Source organism: Saccopteryx bilineata, chromosome 4, assembly GCF_036850765.1.
Source record: "Saccopteryx bilineata isolate mSacBil1 chromosome 4, mSacBil1_pri_phased_curated, whole genome shotgun sequence".
NCBI classification, from domain to species: Eukaryota; Metazoa; Chordata; class Mammalia; order Chiroptera; family Emballonuridae; genus Saccopteryx; species Saccopteryx bilineata.
The window spans coordinates 139,308,175-139,335,466 of NC_089493.1; positions in this window are offsets into that span (position 1 = coordinate 139,308,175).

Genomic DNA, 27,292 nt, shown 5'->3' on the forward strand with positions numbered 1-27,292 from the left:
CTTTGGCTATTCAAGGTTCTTTATACTTCCATATAAGCCTGATGATTTTTTGTTCCATTTCTTTAAAAAATGACATTGGAATTTTGATGGTAATTGCATTGTTGGTCAAATAAGTTTGTAAATATGATATATATGTTTCCTTGCTTATAGTTTGCATTGGGTATGGGGGACAGGGTGTAAGAAGGCAGAGTCCTTATAACCTAAGGCTTAGTTTGAAGACTAAGCTTTTCCCCACACCCATGCATAATGTGGGGTGGTGCACTCTCATGAGGAATCTCATTTATGCCTCAGATAAGTGACTTTTTATCAGAGACTTCCTTGTTTGTAGATTGGCTTAAAGGTTTGAGTTTTTACACTATAAAATGAGACAGACCAGGGGCTTTCTCACTTGGTTCCTGAAACTAGCACTGCATGACAGCATAGAAAGGCCACGTGGAGGAGACGAGAAGCAGCCAAGATGGCAGAGTGTTGAAGGATAAGCCAGTTTGTGCAGAGTTTGAGCAGAGAGAAGGAGATGGGGAACAGAGGTGAATAAGGCTGGTGAGGTACAAAACTTTGATTCTAGGAAACTTGGATAAGTCAGTGACTTTGGGAGCCCTGAATGGAAAGGGAAGTGTTTTCTCACTGTGTGTATTTCTTGCTCCCTGGGTGCAAGCTAGGATTAAAGCTAATGGCCCACCAGTTCTTGGCTCTGTTTTTTCATTACCATCTGTCTGAATCAAACTTGAACCTGCATGGGCCAGGTAGCTGTGATGGTAGCCATGGCTACTGGCTTTACATGCATTAAATTTGTATATTGCTTTAAGTAATATGATTATATTTACTATATTTATTTCTATCAAGAATAAGGAAAATTTTTTCATTTCACTGTATCTTTTTTGATTTCCCATAACAATGCTAGGTAGTTTAGATTATATAGGTCCTTTACATTCTTTGTTATGTTTATTTCTACATATTTTTGTTGTTGTTATTGCTAACCATAAATGGGATTATTTTTCTGAGTTCGTTTTCTAATGTTTCATTGTTGGCATATAGGAAGGCAATAGATGTCTGTATATTAATTTTGTATCCTGTAACCTTACTGTATTGGTTTATTGTTTCTAATAGTCTTTTTGTGGAGTCTTTGGGGTTTTCGATGTACAGGATCATATTATCTGAAAAAAGTAAAACTTTTATTTCTTCTTTCCCAATATGAATGCCTTTTATTTCTTTCTCTTGTTTGATTGCTCTGGCTAAAACTTCTAGCACTATGATGAATAGGAGTGGAAAGAGTGGGCAACCTTGTCTTGTTCCTGATTTTAGAGGAAAAGTCCCCAGTTTTATGCTGTTTAATATGATGTTAGCTGATGGTTTATCATAAATGGCCTTTATCATGTTGAGATATTTTCCCTCTATACCCATTTTGTTGAGTGTTTTAGACATAAAGATGTTGTATTTTATTGAATGACTTTTCTGCACTTATTGATAGGATCATATGGTTTTTGTTCTTTGTTATGTTCATATGGTGTATTAAGTTAACTGTTTTATGTATGTTGAACCATTTTTGTGTTTCTGGGATGAATCCTACTTTATCATGATAAATTATTTTTCTAATGTGTTGTTGTATTTGATTTGTTTGCATTTTGTTTAGGATTTTAGCATCTGTATTTATTAGAGATTCTGGTCTGTAGTTTTCTTTTTGTGTGTTGTCCTTGCTAGGTTTTGGTATGAGGGTTATGTTGGAATCATAAAGTGTGTCTGGAAGTATTGCTTCTTCTTCAATCTTTTGGAAGACTTTGAGTAGAATAGGAACCAAGTCTTTGAATGTTTGATAGAATTCACTAGCGTAGCCATCTGGCCCTGGACTTTTATTTTTGGGGAGGTTTTTGATAGTTGTTTCTATGTCCTCCCTGCTAAAGGATCTGTTTAGACTTTCTGCTTCATGACTCAGTCTAGGAAGATTGTATTTTTCTAGGAATTTATTTATTTCTTCTAGATTGTTAAATTTGGTGGCATATATATTCTTATAGTATTCTATGATAATTCTTTGTGTATTTATGATATCTGTGGTAATTTCTCCTCTTTAATTTTGGATTTTGTTTATATGAGTCCTTTCTCTTTTTTCCTTGGTGAGTTTTGCCAAGAGTTTGTCAATTTTGCTGTTCTCTTTTTCAAAGAACCAGCTCCTTGTTTTATTGATTTTTTCTATAGTTTTTCTCTTCTCTATTTCATTTATTTCTGCTCTGATTTTTATTTTCTTTCTTCTGCTGGTTTTGGGTTGCCTTTGTTCTTCTTTTTGTAGATCCTTAAGATGTAATGTTAAGTTGTTTACTTGGGTGCTCTCTTGTTTTCATATAGGCCTGTATTGATATAAACTTCCCTCTTATTACTGTGCTTGCTGCATCCCAGAGATTCTGATATGTTGTATTGTTATTTTTGTTTGTCTGTATATATCTTTTGATCTCTGCTTTTATTTCTTCTTTGACCCACTCATTTTTTAAAAAGATGTTTTTTAATTTTCACATTTTTTGGGTTTGTTTACTCCTCTTTTGCAGTTGAATTCTAGTTTCAAAGCTTTATGGTCAGAGAATATGCTTGATATAATTTGATTCTTTCTGAATTTGTTGATGTTAGCTTTGTGGCCCAAAATATAGTCAATTCTTGAGAATGTTCCATGTACATTGGAGAAAAATATATATTCTAGCATTTTGTGATGAAATGTACTGTAGATGTCTATCATATCCAATTGTTCTAGTGTTTTGTTTAAGGCCCATATTTCTTTATTGATTTTCTGTTTGGATGAATGATCTAGAGTCATCAGCGATGTATTGAGGTCTCTCAGTATGATTGTATTTTTGTCATTTTTTTATGTTTAGATCAGTTAGTAGATGTTTTCTATACTTTGGTGCTCCTTGGTTTGGTGCATTTATATTAAGAAGTGTTATCTCTTCTTGATTCAATGTTCCCTTTATCATTATGAAATGACGATCTTTGTCTCTGTTTACATTTGCTGTCTTGTAGTCAGCACTGTTAGATATGAGTATGGCTACACTTGCTATTTTTTTGCATGTTATTTGCTTGGAGAATTGTTTTCCAACCTTTCACTTTGAATTTGTTTTTATCCTTGTAGCTTAGATGTGTTTCATGAAGGCAGCATACAGTTGGGTTTTCTTTTTAATCCATTCTGCTACTCTGTGTCTTTTTATTGGCAAGTTCAATCTATTTACATGTAATGTAATTATTGACACTTGAGGGGTTTTTATTTTCATTTTATATAAGGTCTACTGGAAAGTTCTGTCCATTTCTATCACAACAAGTTTTAACACGTAAGCACATGTTTATTTGGCACATGTGTGCCTCTCTATTATTATCACTTAATGTATACATACTGACATAGCAAATTAACTAAAACAAAGTTGATTCACGTTAGTCTTATGTGTGAAGCGATAGTGTACCCATGACTACTGATAAAGTTCATTTACGCCACTGTATTGTATATGAATTTCAACAAGGAAGAAATGCTACAGAAGCATGTAGAAATTTATTGAGTGTTTCGTGAAGGAATAATACTGACTATCACTTGATTTTGTCCTTACAAAATTTTTTGAAGGGCAAAGAATTCAAAAATGAAGAAGATATCAAACAAGTACTGGTTCAATTTTTCACATCAAAAGATAAAACATTTTTCAAAAATGGGATATACGCCTGACCTGTGGTGGCACAGTGGGATAAAGCTTCGACCTGGAATGCTGAGGTTGCCTGTTTGATACCCTGGGCTTGCCTGGTCAAGGCACATATGGGAGTTGATGCTTTCTGCTCCTCTCCTTTCTTTCTCTCTCTTTCTCTCTCTCTCTCTCCTCTCTGAAAATGGAATAAATAAAATCTAAAAAATAAAAAAAATGGGATATACAAATTGCCCTCATGCTGGTAAGAAATCATTAATAATAATGGCAATTTTATTATTTAATAAAGTTTATTGATGGTAAGAAAAACTTTATTTTGTTTTATTCCAAAAATAGACAGAACTTTCTGGTAGACTTTATATATTTCTTTCTGATAGCTCTGTATCCTGTTTATTTCTTATCTTTGTTTTTCAGTCATTTGTTTCTGTTCGGTTGTACTTCATACTTCTTTCCTCTGTTTATTTTGTTTAAGCCATGTGTTTCTGTAGTGGTTTTATCAGGGCTGGTTACCATTAGGTAATAAAAAGGATATATATCATATTCATTGTAGTACATTATCTCATGAGTGCTTCTGCACTCCATCCTCCTTTGCTACTGCTAATCCTTTGCCTCTTCTTTTTTTTGTTTTTTGTTGTCACAGATTAATCTTTTTTTATTGTAATCTTGAGACTTGTTTGGAGGTTCTAGCAGGGGAGCGCAGCTACTCGTATACCCTTGACCAAAGAACGTTCCTCTCCTCTAGCGGGGAAGGTCGTCCTCTTCAACCGAGCGCGCAGCTTCGGGAGGGACGCACATGGAGTGGTGAGGGAGGAAGGAGACGCCCGCCTAGCCAGCCAGATCAGCCAAATCAACCCTGGCGATCAATGGGGTGACAGATGTCGCAGCCAGATCGCTCTCACATCCTTTTATTGTAATCTTGTTTGAGCTTTTACTTGTCATTTTGTTTTGTTTTGTTCTTTGTATCTGGTTGGATAACTTCCTTTAGTGTTTCTTGAAGTGGAGTTTTTGTCATGATAAATTTCCTCATCTTTTCTGTATCTGTGAATGTTATTTCCCCTTCATATTTGGTGGATAGATTTGATGGATTTAGTATTCTTGGCTGGAAGTTCTTTTCTTTCAATATTTTAAATATTGGTGTCCACTGTCTTCTGGCTTGTAGAGTTTCTGCTGAGAAATCTGATGATAGCCAAATGGGTCTTCCTTTAGATGTTGTATTCTTCTTTTTCCTGGCTACGTTGAGAATATTTTTTTTGTCATTGTTTTGTGATAATTTCATTATGATGTGCCTTGGAGTAGCTCTGTTTGGGTTAAGGTAACTTGGTGTTCTGTTTACTTCTTGGATTTGAGGCTCTAATTCTTTCCACAGGCTTTGAAATTCTCATTTATTATTTGTTTGAATATGTTTTCTATTTTATTTTCTCTTTCTTCTTCTGATATACTTATTATTCTTATGTTGCTTTTTCTGATGGAGTCAGACAATTCTTGTAAGGATTTTATTTGTTTTTAGTTTGTGAGTTTGTCTCCTCTTTTCTCTATAGTGTCTCTAGTTGCCTGTCCACTATGTCACTAAGTCTCTTCTCTATCTGGTCTTTTCTATTAACTAAGCTTGTTACCTCATTTTTCAGTTCATGTACTAAGTTTTTCATCACTGTTTGGTTCCTTTTCATAGTTTCAATTTTTTTGGTGATTTATTCTTTTTGTTCGTTGAATTGTGGGTTGTTGTTTTTTTTTTTTGAGCTCTCTAAATTGTCTTTCTGTGCTTTCTTGTATTTCCCTGAGTATTTTTTAGGACTTTAATTTTTAATTCTCTGTCATTTAACTGCAAGGTTTTCATGCAATTGAAATTTTTTTTCTAGAGATTTTTTTCATCATCTATCTGAGCTACATCTCTGTTTTTTGTATTCATGATATTTGATTTCTCTTTCTTTAATGGCATTTGAGATGGGTATTGTTAATAACACTAAGAGATAATTGAAAAAATAAAATTAAAATTAAAAAATACAGTAAAAAATGAAAATTCTATTATGATAAGTGGATCAAAAACTACAGAGAATGGGGGGCCAGAGCTGGGGGAAAATGACAAGAGACAAAAAAGGAAGTAAAAAACACGCAAAATGCCATAAAGAAAAATATGAATCCCAGAATAAAATATTTTGTTGATAAATGACTATTGAATGAGCAAGAAAGAAAAAGAAAAAAGAGAGAGAAAAGATGAAAAAAGAAGTTAAGGTTTTTGAAATCTAACCCTCATAAAAAAGAAAAGAATAAAAAATGTAACACCTATGGATAATGAAGTCAAAAAGAAAAGAATAAGACTGAAAGAATATAAAATGATCAAAGTGGAAAAAAAAGAAAAAATTATAAAAATGTAATTTTTTCCTGGTTTTGAGAGGTAGTTTCTTCTTTTTCTCTTTTTCTTTATGGCAGGTGGCACTGTACTACAGGTTTTGCCTCTCTGGCACTTTTAAGTAGATATTTGCTCTTGTGTCACTATGGCAATGCAATAGGCTGCACCTCAGTCCCATTGGTAGGTGGAGCTTGGTAGTGTTTGCAGGCTTCGATAATGGGAGAGTCAGTTTTCCAGGTGCCTCTCCCCACATCTCTCCCTCCTGAGCCAGCAGCCTGGGGACTTAGCTGTGAAGTTGCCCCAGCCACTGCTTGCAGAGCAAGAGGCTCTTAGAGTTGCCAAATTCTTTCTCCAGCACCACTCAAAGCACAGTTCTGGGTAAGGCTGTGTCAACCAGAGCCGTCAGAGAAAGCAGGCAGGGAAGAGAACCAATTGCTGATCAGGTGCCTTCTTTTTTTTTCTGCATTTTTCCAAAGCTGGAAACAGGGAGGCAGTCAGACAGACTCCCACATGCGCCCGACAGGGATCCACCTGGCATGCCCACCAAGGGGTGATGCTCTGCCCCTCTGGGGAATCACTCTGTTGTATCCAGAGCCATTCTAGCACCTGAGGCCACAGGGTCATCCTCAGTGCCCAGGCCATCTTTGCTCCAATGGAGCCTCAGCTGTAGGAGGGGAAGAGAGAGACAGAGAGGAAGGAGAGGAGGAGGGGTGGAGAAGCAGATGGGCGCTTCTCCTATGTGCTCTGGCTGAGAATTAAACTCAGGACTCCCGCATGCCAGGCCGACACTCTACCACTGAGCCAACCGACCAGGGCCTCAGGAGCCTTCTTAAAGGCCCCTGGGCATGTCTAGTATGCCTCAGCACTCTGTGGGTCTAATCTCCACATACTTTTCTTTCTTGTGCCCTGTTTGGTAGCCTGAAGCCCAGCCCCATGATTTCCACAGAGCATTCAGATGTATGCTCCTCAGGAATGCACTTTGTAACCTGTATCAGCTCATGGAGGCACCCTGCCCAGACAAGTCCAGGACTAGGGATCCCAGCCTTTGTGCACTTCCCGTGATGTTGGTCAGGGAGCCATGACCACACAGAAACACTGACTACAGCCCACACAGAAGTCTACTGCTGACAATCTTGAGCCTAGCCCTTCTGTCTGTAAATGTGTGCATCCACGCCAAATGTGCCTGTTGGAAGCACTTGCACACCACCCGCAATCACGGACCAGGAGTGCACAGAGCCCAAAGCTGCTCCAGCACCAGCCTCCACAGGCAACCAGCTCTGGCAATCTCTGTTGGAGTCTCCCGCCCATGCTAGCTCCACATCTTCAATATCAGGCCAAGCTGGCACACTCTCTCCTCTGCTTGATCATCCGCACTAGCCCAGCTTCTTCCCTCTGCCTCAAATCCTCTGTTTCTCTTGGTTCCAGGTGAAAGTGGACCTTCCTTATATTAGTGAGAGAAGCAGAATACTCTGTTCTTCATCTTATTTCCTTCAGAGTGGATTATATATTCAGCCACCTTTTCTCCCAATCATAGCTTTATCTGGTGTGTGTATATTTCAGATGCTCCTGAGATTTTTTCTTTATCTCTAGTTGCTGAATTTGTTGAAATTTCAGTGGGAAATATTGGGAGTACCCCTCCTGGCACCATTTCTCTGATGTCACTCCCCTTTTCCCACATTCTCATAAACACTTCCTATGCTCTTAAATACTTTCTACACTCTTAAGCCTCTGTAATTTTTACAACATATAAAATTCTATATGGTACTCACCAGTGAATACTAATATGTTAATTAATATTTTTATATTGTTTTCAGTTTTTAGGCTAAAAATGCTTATTTGACAGCAAAAATTAAAATAATAAATATATAAAAATATCTATATACTGCAAAATCCTGTGAGATAGTGAAAAATCTGCGATACAAAATTAGATTTTAAAATCCGCAATACAGTGAGATCCCAAAAAGTGAACCATGATATGGGGAGGGAGGACTGTATTTTTGCAATGTGATTTTTACAAAGCTAATCTATCATACTGTACTTTTTTGCTTATAATCACTTAACCAATCAATATATATTTTTATTTATTATGTAGATACCCTGGGCCCCTATTTATAGCTGCTTAAATTTATTTGAAAGATAAAATGTCTTCTTCAATTATTTAGAATTGACCATGAGAAATTCTCCACATTTCCTTTTGTACATAGCAGCAAGTTACTCTGGTTTCCTAGAGAAATTATTTTTCATTGACATACAATGTTTTTTTAATACAGTTGATGATTTTTCTCTTTTTGCTCATCTTTACATATTGATTTATAGTTAAACATGAGTTATAATTATCTCAAGAATGGAATAAGCACCTTTCCAAAATTTTTGAATCCAGAATTTTAAAAAATTGACATGTACTATTATATTAGTTTACAGAGATTCAGCAAACCCAGAGAAGAGGATAAACAGTAGCTTGAAAATCTCAGAGTACATTGATTATATTTCACTGTGTTTGAAATGAAATCATGTGGACACAAGATCTGATAGTGTTCTTTTAGCAAAGTCCAAATTCCAGGAATGAACAATGGTAGGAAACCATGCCTTTTCCTTGTTCTTTCTTAGCCCCAACCACCCCAACCACTATGGCTTCCAAGGCATCCATGACTTCCAAGTGGCAGAGGGCTCCAAACACTCCATGGTCCTTTCTTACCTCTAGCTCTCATTTTGTTGAATTAGAAGACCTTAGAGAGATTTTATTAGTGTCTTCTCTGATTCAAATCCCCAGACAGCTGCTCCTTTTTAGGAGTCTAATTTACATTACATCCAGTTTACTTTCCTGACATTTACATTCTAGTATGTAGATGCCATTACCAATGATGATGGAGGTTGCTATTTTTACTTCCATTCATAATTTAAGTAAAAATCTGAAAGCTGGAGTTTTCATGTGTCTGTGCTAATTTTGCTAATCTTCTCTGAAGGTCTGTCTTTACTTTAGAAGTTTATTAAAGAGAGAAAATTAAAATATTCAACTTGAATAAAAAATCATTTTACTTAAGAGTCACTTCAAAGCAAATTTGACCTGGAGAAAGTTTGATAAGTAGTTTTTGATAATATAGGAAAATATAAAATATTTTAAGTGAGTTTTATAATACTCCTTGAATAAAATATTTCACCTCTGACTTTTATGGAGGAGGTTAAGCAACATAAGAAGTAAGTAAAAATTATATTCAAATTAGATAAAAAGATAATATCAAAATGTGCCTTCAGGTTCAGCTGGTCTTAGAGTTTCACAAAATGACCTTTATTCCTTTTCATATTCTCCTCTCTGCTGGTCACCTCTCCACATTCTCCTCTATGCTCCTGTCCCCTTCTCTCTCCACCTCTCATTTCCTCTCCTCTTTCATTCTCTATCTTTCTTCCAACCCTCTCTAACTCTAACATCTATTTTTATCTATTTTTTCCTTTTTAAAATTTATTTTAAAATTACAATTTACATCTAATATTATTTTTATTGTATTCAATTTTATAGCAATGTGTTAGATAATCAGATACCTTACAAAGAGTTCTGTCTATATTTCCAGTACCCACCTAGCACCACACATGGTTATTATAATAATATTATCTTTATCCCTATGCTGTACTTTAATCCTTGCTATTATTTTTTAACTACCAGTTTTGACTTCTTAATCTATGACCTTTTTCAGCCAGATCTTAACTCCTATCCCCTTTGGTAATCATTAGTCTGATCTTTGTTGTTTGTACATTCATTTTGTTATTTAGATTCCACATATGGGTAAAATCATATGGCATATGACTTGCACTAACTAGGCTATTTCACTTAGCATAATACATTCTAGGTGGACCATACATGCTGTTGTAATTGTAAAATTTCCTTCTTTTTATGGCTGAGTAATATAATTCCATTGTAGAGATGTACCATTTCTTCTTTATCTTACTGTTTATTGATGGGCACATGGGTTGCTTTTCTAGTTTGGTTATTATAAATAATGCTCCAATGAACATAGGGATACATATATCTTTTTAAGTTAGTGTTTTAGATTTCTTTGTATATATAGTCAGAAGTGGAATTGTTGGGTCACAAGGCAGGTTTTTAATTTTTTGAGGTAACTCCATAGTGCTATTCATAGTGGCTGTACCAATCTACATTCCTATCAATGGTGAACAAAGGTTTCCTCCTTTTGTCCACATCTTCACTAAGACTTGTTTGTTGATTTATAAATGATAACCATTCTGACAGGTGTGAGATAACCTATTGTGGTTTCAATTTGCATTTATCTTATGATTAATGACATTGAGTACTGAGTGTGCTCTTTGGAGAAGTGTCTATTCAGGTCCTCTTCCAGTTTTTCTTTTTTTCTTTCAGTTTTTAATTGAGGTGCGTATGTGTGCGTGTGTTCAATTGTTAGAGTTCTTTACAAATTTTGGATATTAATCCCTTATCAAATGTATTATTGGTACTGTTATCCCATTTAGTGGGTTGTCTTTGGATTTTCTTGATGGTTTTCTGTTTCCTTTGCCTGAGGAGATATATTATAAAAATTATTGCTAGGAGAAATGCCAGATATTATAGCCTAAATCTTCTTCTATGATTTTTATGGTTTTGAGTTTTACATTTAAGTCCTTCATCCATTTAGGGCTTTTGCTTGTGTATGGTGGAAGAAGGTAATCTAGTTTTATTTTTTGCATGTATCTGTTCACTTTTCCCAACACTATTTATTGAATAGATTCTCTTTACCCATTATATGTTCTTGCCTTTTTTTCAATCATTATTATACTATAAAGATGTGGGTTTATTTCTGGGATCTCTATTCTGTTCTGTTGACTATATATATATATATATATTTAATCCAATAACATGCTGTGTTGACAATTCTGGTCTTGTAATATAGTTTGATAATAGGTGCATGATTTCATCAACTTTATTCTTTTTGTCAAGATTGCTGTGGCTATTTGAGGTCTCTTGTGGTTCCATATAAATTTCTGAATTATTGGTTCTAGCTCTATGAAATAGGTCACTGAGTTTTTACAAAAATTGCATTGAATCTGAAGATTGCCTTGATAGTATGAGCATTTTAATGATGCTAATTTTTCCTATACATGAACATTGTCTATGATTCCACTCTTCAGTTTCTTTTTTGTTTTATAAATTTCTGAGTACAGGTCTTTTACACACTTGGTTAAATCTATTCCTAGGTGTTTTATTTTATTTTTAAAAATATTTTGATGCAATTGTTAATTGTTCTCTTAGTTTCCCTTTTGATAGTTTATTATTGGTGTATAAAAATAAAACCTGTTTTTGGATATTTATGTTTGTCTCTTTTACTAAATTTATCAGTACTAGTAGTATTGATGGAATCTTGAGTGTTCTTTACATACAGTATCACATCATCTGCAAATAATGACAGTTTTACCTCTTCTCTTCTAATTTGGATGCCTTCCATTTCTATTTCTTATCTGATTGCTGTGGCTAGAACTTCCAGTACTATGTTAAACAAGAATGTTGAAAGCAGATGTCCATGTTTTGTTTCTGATCTTAGGGAAACACTTTTAGTTTTTGCTCATTTGCTGTAGGTTTATCATATATGGTCTCTCTTACACTGAGTCATATTCCCACTTTGGTGAGAATTTTTTATTATAAATAGAAGCTGGGTTTGATCAAATGCTTTTTCTGCATTTTTTATATGACCATATAATTTTTATTCTTCATTTTTTGTGTGGTTTACTATGTTTATTGATATTGATTTGTGAATATTGTACCAACCTTGCATCCCCAGAATAAATCCCACTTGATCATGGTGTATGACCTTCTTAATGTATTTTTAGATCCAGTTTGCTAATATTTTGTTGAGAAATTTAGTATCAATATACCTGATTTATATTCATGAGGTATATTGACCTATACTTTTCTTTGTAGTGTCTTTATCTGGTTTTGGAATTATAATAATGCTGACCTTAAGAGATGAGATTAGGTATCTTCCCTCCTCTTGAATTTTTTGGAATACTTTGAAAAGAATCAGTGTTAGTTCTTTCAATATTTAATAAAATTCAACTGTGAAGCTATCCAATAGAGGACTTCTTTTTGCTGGTAAATAAACTCCTTTAGTTTTATTTTGAAAGTTTTAATTTTTCCTTTAATTTTAAAAGATAACATTACTATGTAAAGTAGTCTTTGTTGTCAGTCCTGATTTTTTATCACTTTGGTTATTTTGTACCTATCCTTTCTGGTCTGAAATGTTTTTGTTGAGAAATCAGTGGAAAGTCTAATGGGTGCTCTCTTGTAGTTAACTAACTGCTTTTCTCTTGCTGCTTTTATGATTTTTTTCTTTAAACTTTTGCATTTTAATTATGATGTGTGTTGTTGTAGTACTCATTGAGTTCATCTTGTTTGGGAGAATGTACTTTATTGGTGTGTGTTTCTTTTTCTTTCATTAGGTTAAGAAAGATTTTAGTCATTATTTCTTCAAGTAAAGTTCTCAACTTCTTGTTCTTTCTCTTCTTTTTCTGATACCCTTTTGATGCAGATATTGTATGTTTGATGCTCTCCCAGAGGTCTCTTATACCATCCCACTGTTTAAATTTTTTTTCTTGATGCTCTATTTGGGTATTTTCTGTTATCATATCTTCCAAATCACTTATTCATGGACATCGATAAAAGTGAAGTTCATACAGGGGGATGTGGGAGAGTAAGACATGGGAAGGGGATGGGGAGAAGGGTGTAAAGAGGGACAAATATAAGGTTACAAAAAAATGATTTGGCTTTAAGTGATGAGTATACAACATAATCAATGGTTCAAATGCTATAGAAATGTTTACCTGAAATGTATGTACTCTTATTGATCAATGTCACCTTGTTAAAGTTAATTTTCTAAATAAAATTTGAAAAAAGAATAAAAGACTGAGGGCATTCAGGATGTTGTTGCTGAGCTGGTTTGGCTAGTGGTTTGGAATTAAAACTATAAATGACAGAAAGCAACTTGTTGAAGACCTACTACTCTTTAGCCCAGACTTGGGAGTATCTAAGTAACTAAGATTGATTAGAAAAGGTAAAGCATTTATTACATGTAAATTAAATGTGGACACTTTCATAGAACCCAAACTGTATATATTGCACTGTGTTACAAACTTGAGGGCACACAGTTGAGTGAAATAAAAGTTTCTGCCCTCAAGTGACATGACAATAAGTAAGGCTTTAGAGTTTTCAAAGTCATTTCATAACCATCACCATGTTTTATCAGTTAAGGCCTCCCAGTAGGGGAGCCAAGATATGTATACTGACAACCTGAAGAGAGAAAAGGGGAGAGGTCCAGAGTGGTTGATATTCACAAAGAATGTAAATCAACTAGCTACAACAAGAATCCAGAACTTCTGTGAACTGGTTGAGTTTTTAACTTCTTTTTTTATCACTCTGCTCATTTGTAATTAAATTGTTTAATTGGAGAATCAGAGTTATGCAATGCACAGATGGAATACATTTTCTCTCTTCAGTCAGTTGTGTCCATTCAATTCAACATGTATTTATAGGCCATGTATTACTAGGCAAAAGGAATAGTTTCTGGTTTAGATAAGATAAAGGGGACATATTTATGCAATAATAAGAAAATGAAACAGTAATATATTATATAGAATGACATGACAAATATAGATGTGATAAATTATGTGTTTCAGACAAGGCCAGTGTTAATAAAATGATTCTGAGGTTATCTGTCAAAAGTGACACCAAGTATAAATTGGTCTCCTGGGAAAACTCACCACAAGGTTAGCAGCATCTAAGCAGACATTACTGGCTGGCTGGAATATGGCTGGTGGAGAGAAAGAATGGCTCTTCAGAAGAATGGCAAGATAAGCCATCACCCAAAGCCAAACATTTGGAGGGCAGTAGAAGAGCATTTTTACAGCTCTTCTGACAGATTTCTCAGGAGTATTTTTAAAACTATGACAAGAGTTTGCTTAAAGGCTTTTAATCACTGTAAAAAAAATAGAGGACTAGATGAAGAAGATGGGGCACATATACACCATGGTATATTATTCAGCTAGGAGAAATGGTGACATTGGATCACTTATAGCGGAATGGTGGAGTCTTGGTAGCATTGTGCGGAGTGAAATAAGCGAATCAGAAAAAAACAGGAACTGCAGGATTCCATACATTAGTGGGACATAAAAGCGAGACTGAGAGGCATGAACAGGAGTGTGGAGGCTATGGGGGGTGGGGGGAGGGAAGGAGGGAGAGGGGGAGGGGTGGGGGAGGGGTACAGAGAGAACTGGATGGAGGGTGGCAGAGGACGATCTCTCTTTGGGTGATGGGTATGCAACATAACTAAATGACAAGATAACCTGGAAATGTTTTCTTTGAATGTATGTACCCTGATTTATTGATGTCACCCCATTAAAATAAAAATTTATTTATATATATAAAAAAATGTAAATGATGATGATAATGGTAATTTAGTGCATGGTAACTTGCACAACTTTTCTTGATTCTTATTTGAATCTCACCTCTTTCTGGATATTATTTCTCATTTGTCACCTTATTTCTGTGCCTTATCTTATCCTTTATCCTTGTCTTATCCTTATCCTTTCTCTAATTCTACCCCATTTCTCATTCTACATTTGAATTCCAGCCCACAAAAGATGTACCCCATTAATTATCTTCCAAAGAATTAGTTGTTAATTTTTGATTCATCAGTGATTACATACTAATAAGTTAGACTAACAAATTATCAATAAATAATTAAATATTATATTGACTAACAACTAACTAATTAGTCTAACTAATTAGTTATATATTTATTAGCCAGATTAGTAATTTCTTAAAAGTAAAACTGTTAACAATTTGTTTTGAGTATATTAAAAAGTTCTTGTATCAGTAGTTCTTTCTGCTATTTGTATCAAATGCTTTCTCTATTATTTACATAATCTTGGTAATGTAGCCAGATAAATTACAGCATAGTATTTGCATATCATTGCTGAAATCAAAGTTAAGTGAAATAAAATTTTCTGTGATTGGTCAATTTATATGGCTATACGTTCCCACTACTATATCCAACTACATCTCTTCTAGTGGTAATGTAATATTTTTATGTGTTTTTTAATTTTGACTTTCTAGAGGCCTTTAGAAAGTGAAGGAAGCAAAACCATGGTGTGGGTTGAGAGAAGGGGAGAAGGATAGAGTGTAAAGACTATGGCAGGGAAAAGAGAACAAAAAGCTGCTCAGCAGAAGGTAATGGACTAGGTGTCCAACTCAGAGTTAGGAGAGCAATTGATTTAAGATTGGGTGACTAGAGGATTTATTCAATCTTTTATAATAGTAATAAATTCCTTTTATATGTCAACTTGGTAATGGCTATACATCACAAGCCCACCACTAACATCATACTCAATGGTGAAAAACTAAAAGCTTTTCCTTTAAGATCAGAAATAAGACACAGATGCCATTTTTTACCACTATTATTCAAGTTAGTACTGATAGTCTTAACCACAAAAATCAGAGAAGGAGAAGATAATAAAAGGCACAAAAATGAAAAAGGAAAACTGTCATTATTTGCAGATAACATTATATTTTAAAAACTAAAGAATCTATCAAAATTAATAGCTTTAATAAAAAATTCAATAAATTAAAAAATACAAAAAGTTTTACATCTTGAAAAATATAAAATTAATATTCAGAAATCTTATGTGCTTTTATACACCAATAATGAAGATTCAGAAAAAGAAATGAAGACAATAATATACATAATTGCATCAAAAAGGAAAAATATATCTAGGAATAAATTTAACCGAGGAAGTGAAAAACCTGTACTCTAAATATTATGAGACATTGAAGAAAGAATTTGAAATGAACACAAATAAATGGATAGATATATTGTGTTCATGAATAGGAATAATTTGTTAAAATGATTTATGTTAAAATAACTGATAGATTCAATGCAATTTCTATTAAAATATCAATCTCATTCTTCTCAGAAGTAGAAAACAATTTTAAAATTTATATTGAACCACAAAAGACCCAATATAGCCAAAGCAATCTTGGGAAAGAAGATATTTGGAGGTATTACACTCCCTGATTTAAACCTATACTATAAAGCTATAATAATTAAAACAGTCTGGTGCTGGCAGAAAAAAACAAATCATTGGAACAGAATAGAAAGCCTAGAAAGAAATTTTCACCTATATGATCAACTAATCTATGAAAAAAGAGATAAAAATACACATGTAATGACAGTCTCTTCAGCAAGTGGTGTTTGGAAACCTGAACAGATACATGCAAAAATATATTAAATATTATTATACCATATACAAAAACAAACAAAATGGATTAAAGTCTTAAATGTAAGGCCTGAAGCCATAACACTTTTAGAAGAAAACACTAGCAATAAACTTTCTAACACTGCTCTTAGTAATATATTTTTGAATGTGTCTCTTCAGACAAGGAGAACACAGGAAAAAATAAACAAATGAGGCTATATCAAACTAAAAAGTTTTGTACAGTAAAGAAAACTATTAACAAAATGAACAAACAACCTTCTGAATATAAGAAGATATTTACCAATGACACATGTTATAAAAGGTTAATATCTAAAACATATGAGGAAGTCATACAACTTAACACCAAATAGACAATCTGATTTAAAAATGGGCAGAGAACCTAAATGGACACTTCTCTAGACGATATACAAATGGCAAATAGACATATAAAAAAAATTCAAACATAACTAGTCATTAAAGAAATGCAAATTAAAAACACAATGAGATATTACCTCACACTTGTCAGAAGGATTATTATCAAAATATCAACAAACAAGTGTTAGCAAAGATGTGGAGAAAAGAGAACCCTTTTCCACTGTGGTTGGGATTTCAAATTGGTGCAACTTTTATGGAGTTTCCTCAAAAAAATTAAAAATAAATATACTGTACAACCTATAAATTTGACTTCTGGGTTTTCATTTTAAAAAAAGCAAATACACTGTCATAAATATATTTTCACTGCAACATTATTTACAACAGATAAGATATGGAAGCAACTTAGGTGTTCCTCAATAGATGAATGGATAGTAAACAAAATGTTTAGAAAGAGAGGGAGAGAAAGATATACAGTAGAATATTACTTTGCAATAAAAAAGAAAGAAATTTTGTGACAACATGGATGAATCTATAGGGTATTATGCTAAGTGAAATAAGTAAGGCAGACAAAGATAACTATAGGTGGAGTCTAAAAACAAATAAAACAAAAACAGACTCATAAAAACAGAGACCAAAAGGGTGGTTACCAGAAGGGAGGAGGTAGAAAGATGGGTTAAAAGTGGAAGGTATATAGTCAATAATATTGTAATAAATTTACATTGTGACAGATGATTACTAGAATTAGTGGGGTGATCACGTTATAAGGTAAAAAAATGTTGAATCACAATATTCTACACCTGAAACTAATATAATCAATACAAAATTATATAACAATACTTAAATAAAAAATAAATTTGAAAATAAGTTTATTAGCCTGACTAGGCAGTGGCACAATGGATAGAGCACCACAGTGGAAAGCAGAGGACTCAGGTTCAAGACCCTGAGGTCGCCACCTTGAGTGCAGGCTCATCTGGTTTGAGCAAGGCTCACCAGCTTGAGCCCAAGGTCACTGGCTTGAGCAAGTGATCACTCGGTCTGCTGGTGCCCCCCAGCCAAGGCACATATGAGAAAGCAATCAATGAACAACTAAGGTGCCACAATGAAGAATTGATGCTTCTCATCCCTCTCCCTTCCTGTCTGTCTGTCCCCATCTGTCCCTCTTTCTGACTCTCTTTGTCTCTGTCACACACAAAAAAATATGTTTGTTAAATATACATTCTTAGTTTGGAGAAATTACTAGCATTTAAGTTAAAATATTTAAAGTAAAAAATAAACAAATACAAATTAAACTAATAATCTATTTTTTTAATTTTTTTTAAGTGAGAAGTGGGGAGGCAGAAAGACAGACTCTTGCATGTGCCCTGACCAGGATCCACTCAGCAAGCCCACTAGGGGGTGATGCTCTGCCCATCTGAGGCCATTGCTCTGTTCCTTGGCAACTGAGCTATTTTAGTACCTGAAGCAAGGCCATGGAGCCATCTTCAGCACCTGAGGCCAATTTGCTCCAACCAAACCATGGCTGTGTGAGAAAAGGATAGAGATAAAAGAAAGAAGGGATAGGGGGAGGGGTGGAGAAGCAGATGGTGGCTTCTGTATGCCCTGACCAGGAATTGAACCCAGGACATCCACATGCCAAGCTAACACTCTACCACTGAGCCAACCAGTCAGGACCTAAACTAATAATAATTAAAAATAAAATTAATTGCTATTTAAAAAATAGTGATATATATATTACTATGATATATATGTGTGTGTGTGTGTGTGTGTGTTACTATTAAGTTATAAGTTTATTTTCTGTGCAAATTTTAGAGCTGCTGAAAAGTGCCTTTTCTGGTGTTTCACTATTGAAGAGAATGTTAAGAGATGCTTATTATTTATATAAAGTTCAAATATAGTTCTCCAACTCTTTCTTGTTCAAATGATTTTATCTCCTTGATAACTTTGGTAACTGGACTAAAAGTGTTCATTTTCCTGCATGTATCAAAGCTCAATCAAAGACAAACAAGAGTTTACAGCCAATCAAGTAAGGGTTTATTAGTTGAGGAAATAGCACTAAGCCCACAGTCACAGATAAGCTAGTGCTCAAAGACCTGGCTTTCCACTGGATTCCACAGTATCAGTTATGGAGGAGGAAAAAATCATGAACTACAGTGACTAAAGAAGTGGTATTGTGAACTATACTGATTGGTTGGGACCAGGGTAGGGAAAAGGTAATCATTCTTCCTGTTTTCAGCCATGGCTTTGTAGGTCTGGTCTGCAAGGTTTTTCTGATTTCATAATCTTGTGGCTGAAACACAACTGAGGTCAAGATATAATCTTCAGCTTGACTGAAACAGTTTCTGTGGTCAACAAACCTGAGGCTTTGGGCTTAAGACAGTTTGATGCTGACCAGAATCTCATATTCTATGGGCTTAAAGATTAAGGAAGGGAGTGGACAGACAGAGAGAAAAAAAGTATCATGTTAAAAAAGGAGAGTTTCTGCATGGTTACACTTTGAGGAGATATTTTTCTAGCAAATATTTTTGTTTCTCCAGGTAGATGTGATTTATTATTTTTTTTAATTTCTAGCAAGTTCTAATTTTTGTTTTTTATTTATATATATATATATATATATATATATATATATATATATATATATATATATATTTGTATTTTTCTGAAGCTGGAAACGGGGAGGTAGTCAGGTAGTCAGACAGACTCCCGCATGCGCCCAACCGGGATCCACCCAGCATGCCCACCAGGGGGCAATGCTCTGCCCATCCGGGGCGTCGCTCTGTCGCTACCAGAGCCACTCTAGCGCCTGGGGCAGAGGCCAAGGAGCCATCCCCAGTGCTCAGGCCATCTTTGCTCCAATGGAGCAGACAGAGAGGAAGGAGAGGGGGAGGGGTGGAGAAGCAGATGGGTGCCTCTCCTGTTTTCCCTGGCCGGGAATCGAACCCAGGACTTCCGCACGCCAGGCAGACGCTCTACCACTGAGCAAACTGGCCAGGGCCTAATTTTTGTTTAAAATATAAAATTTCTGATTTGTGTTCATCTAATTTCATGAAATAAATAGAAATTCTGATGCAGAAAACCTATATTAGCTTTAATATCCTGTTCCTAATTCTACTTGTTTAAAATATCATTGAACTAAAAAATTATTTTTGTAATTAAAGCTTTTGTTCATTGACATTTTTTCTCTTCTTAAAATCTGTGCAATGGAACAATGTTTCCTAAACAAATAAGTCTTTCTAAACAAATAAATAAAAAACAGTAATGCATATATACAATAGAACATGACTCTGCCATAAAAAGAATGACAGAGAAAGACAAATGCCATATGATTTAACTTATATGTAGAATCTGAAAAACAAAAGAGGCAAAAAAACAAAACAGGAACAGACTCATAGATACAGAGAACATTTTGATGGTTGCCAGATGAGGGCAGGGTTGGAGGAACGAGTGAGAAAGGGAAAGGGATTAGGAAGTACAAATTGGTAGTTACAAACTAGTCATGGAATGTAAAGTATAACATAGTAAATATAGTCAATATACTGTACTGACTGTGTATGGTGTCAGATGGGCACAGGCATATCAAGTTGATCACTTTGTAAGTTATATAATTGTCTGATCACTATGCTGTACACCTAAAATTAATAAAATGTTGTATGTCCACTGTAATTAAAAAACTTAGGCCTGACCTGCGGTGGCGCAGTGGGTAAAAGTGTTGACCTAGAACACTGAGGTCGCTGGTTCGAAATCCCAGGCTTCCCTGCTCAAGGCACATATGGGAGTTGATGCTTTCTGCTTCTCCCTCCCTTCTCTCTATGTCTGTCTGTCTGTCTGTCTCTCTCTCTCTCTGTTGCCTCTCTCTAAAATGAATAAATAAAATCTTTTTAAAAAAAGAATATATTTTAAAAACAAAGCCTCACCATGTAAATTTTTTTTTGGCCTGAATTGGTTTATACCATCTTCCTGCCAACAAGGGAATCTGGAAAAGTTAGCTTTTTAATAATATTGTCATCCTGAACAAAACTAGATGTTAAGAATTTTAAATAAACAATTAGCAGCCCCTGCCAAAAATTGCATATAAAATGTCCCAAAAGAAAAGACCAATAAGCATTTTTAAATATATAAGTAGAGCTCAAGAATGAGATCTGGACTGAAAATAAAGATTTGAGAAGGCTAAGATTTAGATAACAATTTAAGCCATTGAAGTGAATGAAATTATTCATTGATGCTAAGGAACTGAAGTAAGATAATAAGATTGATAGAAACAGAGAGGAAATTGATATAGTTAGTCATTTAATTGACTACAATTGATGATTATCTAAAAGGAATAAAAGTAGGAGCTTATAATAATTCTCAAGTCTCCACTTGTCCATGGGTGCATGGCAATGCCATCACAAGGATATATAAGCAATGCCTGAGGAAGAACAAGTTTGTAGGAAAAAAAATGATCAGAAAGCTTCTTAATATGTAGAATTTTAACTATTTGTGGGAATCTCAAGGGTAAGTTCCAGAAGAGTATTCAAAATAAAACTATATATGTGGAGAAAGTTTTTGGTTAGAAATAGTGATTTAGAAGACGTGTGTATGTACCTCTATAAGCCTCCAAAGGCAGTGAGTAACTAAGTAGAGAAAGAGGTAAAGGTAGAATTTTGAATTACATTAAATATAAAAGTAAACCTTATCTGCCTATACATTTTCTTAATGGTTCCTATGTTAGATTCTTTCCCTAGCTAACTTGTAATACAGTTGAGGGAAAACAAAAAATAAAATACATGCATCTACACACAAAAACCTGGTTTTGTTTGCATCAGAGTACTTAATACATTATTTGACACATGATAGGTATAAAAAGCCAAGTCTGACCACTATGCTGTACACCTAAAAAATTATTGGATGAATCCATTTAAGACAGAACATAAAAAAGCATATAATGAATGGAAAATAAATAAATAATTAAGATAAATACTCATAGAAGCCAGGATCTCTCCCAACTTATGTTATTAATAACTAATACTGATAACATTATTCACTTTCTTTTGATTTGTCTTAGAAGCTTGGTTTTCATCAGAAATGGGCTTTGATTTTAATTAAGTTGTCGAAACTCTTTCATATGAGTAGGGAGAATATAAATTTTAATAAAGTATTATATGGTTCTGCTTCTAAAATATCTTGAGAAATGTTTTAAAATAACACTAGCACTCAGGAATTATTTGATAAATCTATAGTTTTAATTGGTTCCAGCTTCCAGCCTAAGTTCTCTTGCTTAGTTTTCAGTATTCCAAGTCATTCCTGTTCCTGCATTGAGCAGTTGGCCTCCAACCAGTAAACACCTCCTTGTCTGAATCCCTATTGTGGGTCTTGGGTAAAAGGGACATAGTAAAATTTACCAAGATCCTATGCAGATTCAGCAAATATCTGGGCTTTATTTTCAAACTAGGCCTGTAAAAGATTTGTCAGCAATATTCTAGGGGGAAGAATTCTTTTTTTCTTTTCTCAAGTAAGAGGGTTAACAAAGAAAATAGAACATATATGTTCCTCTTGAAACTAAGGACAATACTGTTGTAGAAAATGCTTTTGCTCCTTCATTCAGACATTCTATTTTGTTATGAGAAAGTTTTTTCGCCATATCTTGGCTTCACCTAAATCCTTGTTCAGATATCAGAATCATATCTCCCTGATCCTGTTACTCCCAACCTGAATTAGCTTTACCCTCTACTTATGTCTTGTGGTTGGGAAATGAATCACTCAAACACATGCCATTTTGACGGAGATATTAAAGACAGCTCAACCAAGCAGAATTGGATGAGGTGTTGTTGGGCAAATAAGTTTGTAAAATTGTGTTATTTGATTTTGCCTACATTTATTGTTAAAAATGGCCACTGCTCACGTGATGCTGCTGCTACGTGATATGGCTAATTACCTTTCTGCTTGGGAAGGGGTTTGGTTATGCTAATGTGTGCTGGAGGAGAGGTTGTCTCACCAAAAAGTTTTAAGAAAGAAGAAGGAGGAGCTAGGAGACCACATTGGTGCAAAGAGAAGCAGCCAAGATGGCAGAGTCTTGAAGGGGAACAGAGCTAAGGGGTTTTGTGAGCTCCGCTGAGCTGGTGGGGGCCTTTGATTCTAGGAAATACTGGAGAACATATGAGTGGGTTTGGTACCCTGTGTGTTTTTTACTTGCCAGCTGGTTGCGAAGCTAGAATAAAAGGATGGCCCACTGTTTCTTGGCTCCATTGTTTCTCTACCATCTATCTGAATCTAATGAGGACCAGCATGTGCTTGGCAGCTGTGACAGCAGCCACGGCTACTGGACTTACAGGTGTGCAAAGGCACCCTGGGTCTGCTGGCTTACCTTAGGGCCAGTGCAGCTGAGCTGCTTAATTGGGTTCTTGCTTTTAGCAAGCTTCCAAATAGCTGTTCAAGTCCCAGAGTTAGTGGAGGAATTTTTTTTTTTCACCTGACTAATAAGAATTTCCAAGTTACCCAAGCCAGAGGGGATTGGGAAAGAAAGAATCCTTTGTTAAACAAAGCAAGTTTTACTGGACTTTCTACCATTGAATTTAGGAAGGAAAATAGTCCCAATTAAAGTGTGAAGTGATTGTGAATATTAGGGGACTTCAGTGGAAAAAGCAGCCTCCCACCTGATAAAGAGCATGGACTAGAAATGTTAGTTTTAGTGAAAATCCCTTCTCTGAGAGATTCAAAGAATAGGAGTTTGTCACAAAGAATTTAGAGAAATATCACAGTCAGAAGCAGAAGTGGACTCTCTAAAGTGTCTAAAAATTTTAAATGTTTGTTTTTCTAACCATCATGCTATAGATTTTTTAAAAAATTATAAACTCTTGCTCCGGTGGAGCCCTGGCTGTGGGAGGGACAGAGAGAGACAAAGAGGAAGGAAAGGGGGAGGGATGGAGAAGTAGATGGGCGCTTCTTCTGTGTGCTCTGACTGGGAATCAAACCCAGGAATCCTGCACACCAGGCCAATGCTCTACCACTGAGCCAACCGACCAGGGCCTAGGAATGCCCTTGTTGATCAAGCTACCCAAAAGAAAATTATATGGTGCAACCATGACAGACCGAGCAAGTCAGTCTCATACTATTTATCACCAGAACGCTGCAGCCCGGTACAAACAGTTTCAACTTTCTCGGGAAGCAGCATGACAGATTGGGAAATCCTGTCTAAGGGTTCCTATACTGCCCCTTCATTTGGAGTTAACCCTCAAAGACCCCTACCAGGACAGTTTTTGGCAAATGGATATTACTCATATACCTTCATTTGGCAAACAGTCATATGTCCACATTACAGTGGATACATATTCCGGATCTATAGTAACCTCTGTCATAAGAGGAGAGGCTGCTAAGCATGTTATAGCTCATTGTCTGTATGCATTGATCTATTATTGGATTTCCTAAACTGGCTAAACTGAAAATGCTCCTGCATAAGGAGCAAAAGCATTTACTGTATTTTGTCATGCTTACAATCTTTAAAGTTAAGGTATTATTAAAGTGTACTCAGCAAACATTTTAAGGTCAATTTAAAAAAATTTAAAAGGGGGTAGTCATATCCTGGAACTCCTATGGGTCTACCATATCATGCTTTTTACTTAAAAAAATATTACATTTCTTTTGAATGCTGATGAACAGGAGGCACCAAATCTTTTTCGCCTGCAAACTACTACCTTCTTTATTAGATCCAGCTAACAACACTGTTTTGTCTTTTTCCAAATAGCTCCAGATATATGGAAAAGATTTATATAGGTGGATGGGGATCCTCAAACCCCTCAGCGAGATCTTCTGAGCATGGCTTTTATGATACCTAGAGGCAGAAAAAGTCCAATAGGGATCAGGGGAACTACCAGCTTTTAGGATACACCCTTAAAGGCTCCAACACCCCAAAGGGGTCTCATAGGATGCCATGTGGGTCCTGCTTCAATAGTGGAAAGGAAGGTCATTGAGCTAAAGCCTGCCAGGCTTACATGCCTCTGCTGTGAGGAAACAGGGACACTGGAATGTAGGATTCCCCCTTGCTCCCCTAAGGGAGGGTTCAGTCCCTTCCATTCCTGCTCCAGCCACCTATGACCTAACCTTGCCCATAAAGCTGAGGTTTGCCACTGAAGGCTGAAGGTGCCCAGGGCTGTCGGCCCCATTTACAACACTGTGGACAAGCCTAGGGTATTTCTTCCAAGAAGCAGGTAAACTGATTTCATTTGCACAAGGGCCACTTAACTATGTTTTGCTGGAACAGTCAGGTTTTCTATTCTTCCCTCAAAGATCTCTGTTGTGGGTGTTGATAATCCTATTTTCTGTGACTTTGCTTAATATATAGTGTTTTCTTTATCCCTCCTACCTCAATGCCCCACTCATATTTCAGGCTGGGACCTACTCCTAATTTAGAGCTCTCTTTCCCCCTCTTGCCAACTTCTATTATGAATCTACCTTTGCCACCCAGCTTAGGGTATCCCAAGGTTCTTTTTACCATGCCACAGTCGCAGAGCTTCAGGAAAAAGCACCCTGGTCTCATCTCTCCAGGCAGAGGAGAACAGACTCTCCATATCCATGCATGCTGCAAATGGCTTTTCCAGTCTACCTGAATCATTACCAGCTAGAAGCAGCGATCATTGGGACTTGGACATGAGCTGCAAAGTATAGAATGGTGACAACAATTCCAGTGCCATGCAGACCTTTCCTGGCAGTGGACTTTTCCTGGACTCCTGCTCCCTGTGACAGCTCCTAATAGACTGAACTGTGGTTGGGTTGCATTTTTCAGGGATTTGGCATGGTGATGGGGCCAACTTGGACTTGGTGAACATGTTAAGGACATTACTCTCTTATGGATTCTTGCTGTATTGGCCAAGAGTTTACTTAAAGGCTTCTAATCACTGTAAAAAAAAAAAATAGAAGACTGGATAAAGAAGATGGGACACATATACACCATGATATACTATTCAGCTAGAAGAAATGATGACATCGGTTCACTTACAGCAGAATGGTGGAATCTTGATAACATTATGCGGAGTGAAATAAGTGAATCAGAAAAAAACAAGAACTGCAGGATTCCATACATTGGTGAGACACAAAAGCGAGACTAGGAGACATGGACAGGAGTGTGGTGGTTACGGGGGTTGGGGGGAGGGAAGGAGGGAGGGGGGAAGGGGGAGGGGTACAAAGAAAACTGGATAGAGGGTGACGGAGGATGATCTCTCTTTGGGTGATGGGTATGCAACAGAACTAAATGACAAGATAACCTGGAAAGATTTTCTTTGAATATATGTACCCTGATTTTTTTATGTCACCCCATTAAAATAAAAATTTATTTATAAAAAAAAACCCTCAGAATGTAGCCAGTATTGGAAGATGAATAGAATTCAGTGAAATTTCCTTTAAAATACCCAAATAAAGTACTATATTAGGTACTAGTTCAGGCTTCTAAGCCAAGGTAGGAGGAGTCTTAGAGTAAATTTTCATCTCATTCATGTAAATTTACAGTAATCTTAATTTCCTTAAAATATATTCATGTTTAATTTAACACTATGATATATTGCATCTAATATAGATAGCAAACACAATAGAAAATGGCTTTCACTTATCATTCTTTATTCAAAGGCCTTTCAACAATGGCAGTAAAGGACAGATAACCCTCAATGATCAGTTACATATCTCCAAAAATAAGATTTTAAACAAATGTGCATGATTTCTTGAGAATTTAAGAAGCTTAAGGGAGAAGCTCAGCTGAGGGAAGAAGGCAGCTGCCTCATCTCCAGCAGAGGTCTGCCAGGTGGCAAGAAAGGCCCAATAGTGCTGGCTATTCTGATTTTTCAAAAGGTAGAAATCCAAATTTATATGTGAAATCTTCCATAGAGCATTGTGACACATCATTTTAAAATATGAACAATTTATATTTAGAAAATGAATTCTAACATCTGGTTGAGAAGACAGGCAGGGCTACGTAAAGTTATGAGGTCTGTGCATATAAAGATCTCAGATGCCACTAAAACACATACCTTATTGAGACCACAGGATCACCAACCCATACAGAATGTACCTTCATATATATTTTTTGTTTTATTTTTTATTTTAATATTAAATTTAATGGGATGACATTGATCAATAAGAGTACATAAGGTTTCAGTGAAATATCTTTATAGCCTTGAAGCTGCATGCCCACCACCCAATGTCAATTTTCATTCACTGCATATTTGTCTCTCTTTTCTCCCCTTTTTCTACCCTCTTCCCCAGGTAAATATTTCACATTTATTTATGTTTATGGAATATATATTTGTCCCTCTTTATTCACCTACTCCTATCCCTTCTCCCCAGGTAGCCAGTGCACTTTTATTTATGTCCATGAGTCTCAGTTTTATATCCCACTTATGTGAGAAATAATATATTTCTTAGCTTTTTCTGATTTACTAATTTCACTCAATACAATGTTCTCAAGCTCCATTCATGTTTTTGTAAATGTCAATAGGTCATCATGCTGAGTAGTATTTTATTTTTATATCAATCACATCTTCTTAATCAAATCCTCTATTGAAGGACATGTTGGTTGTTTCTATGTCTTGGCCACTGTTAATAATGCTGTGATGAACATGGGGGTGCATGTGTCTTTGAGTACCAGTGTTTTTAAGTTATTTGAGTAGATACCCTGTAGAGGTATTTCTATTCTGTTATA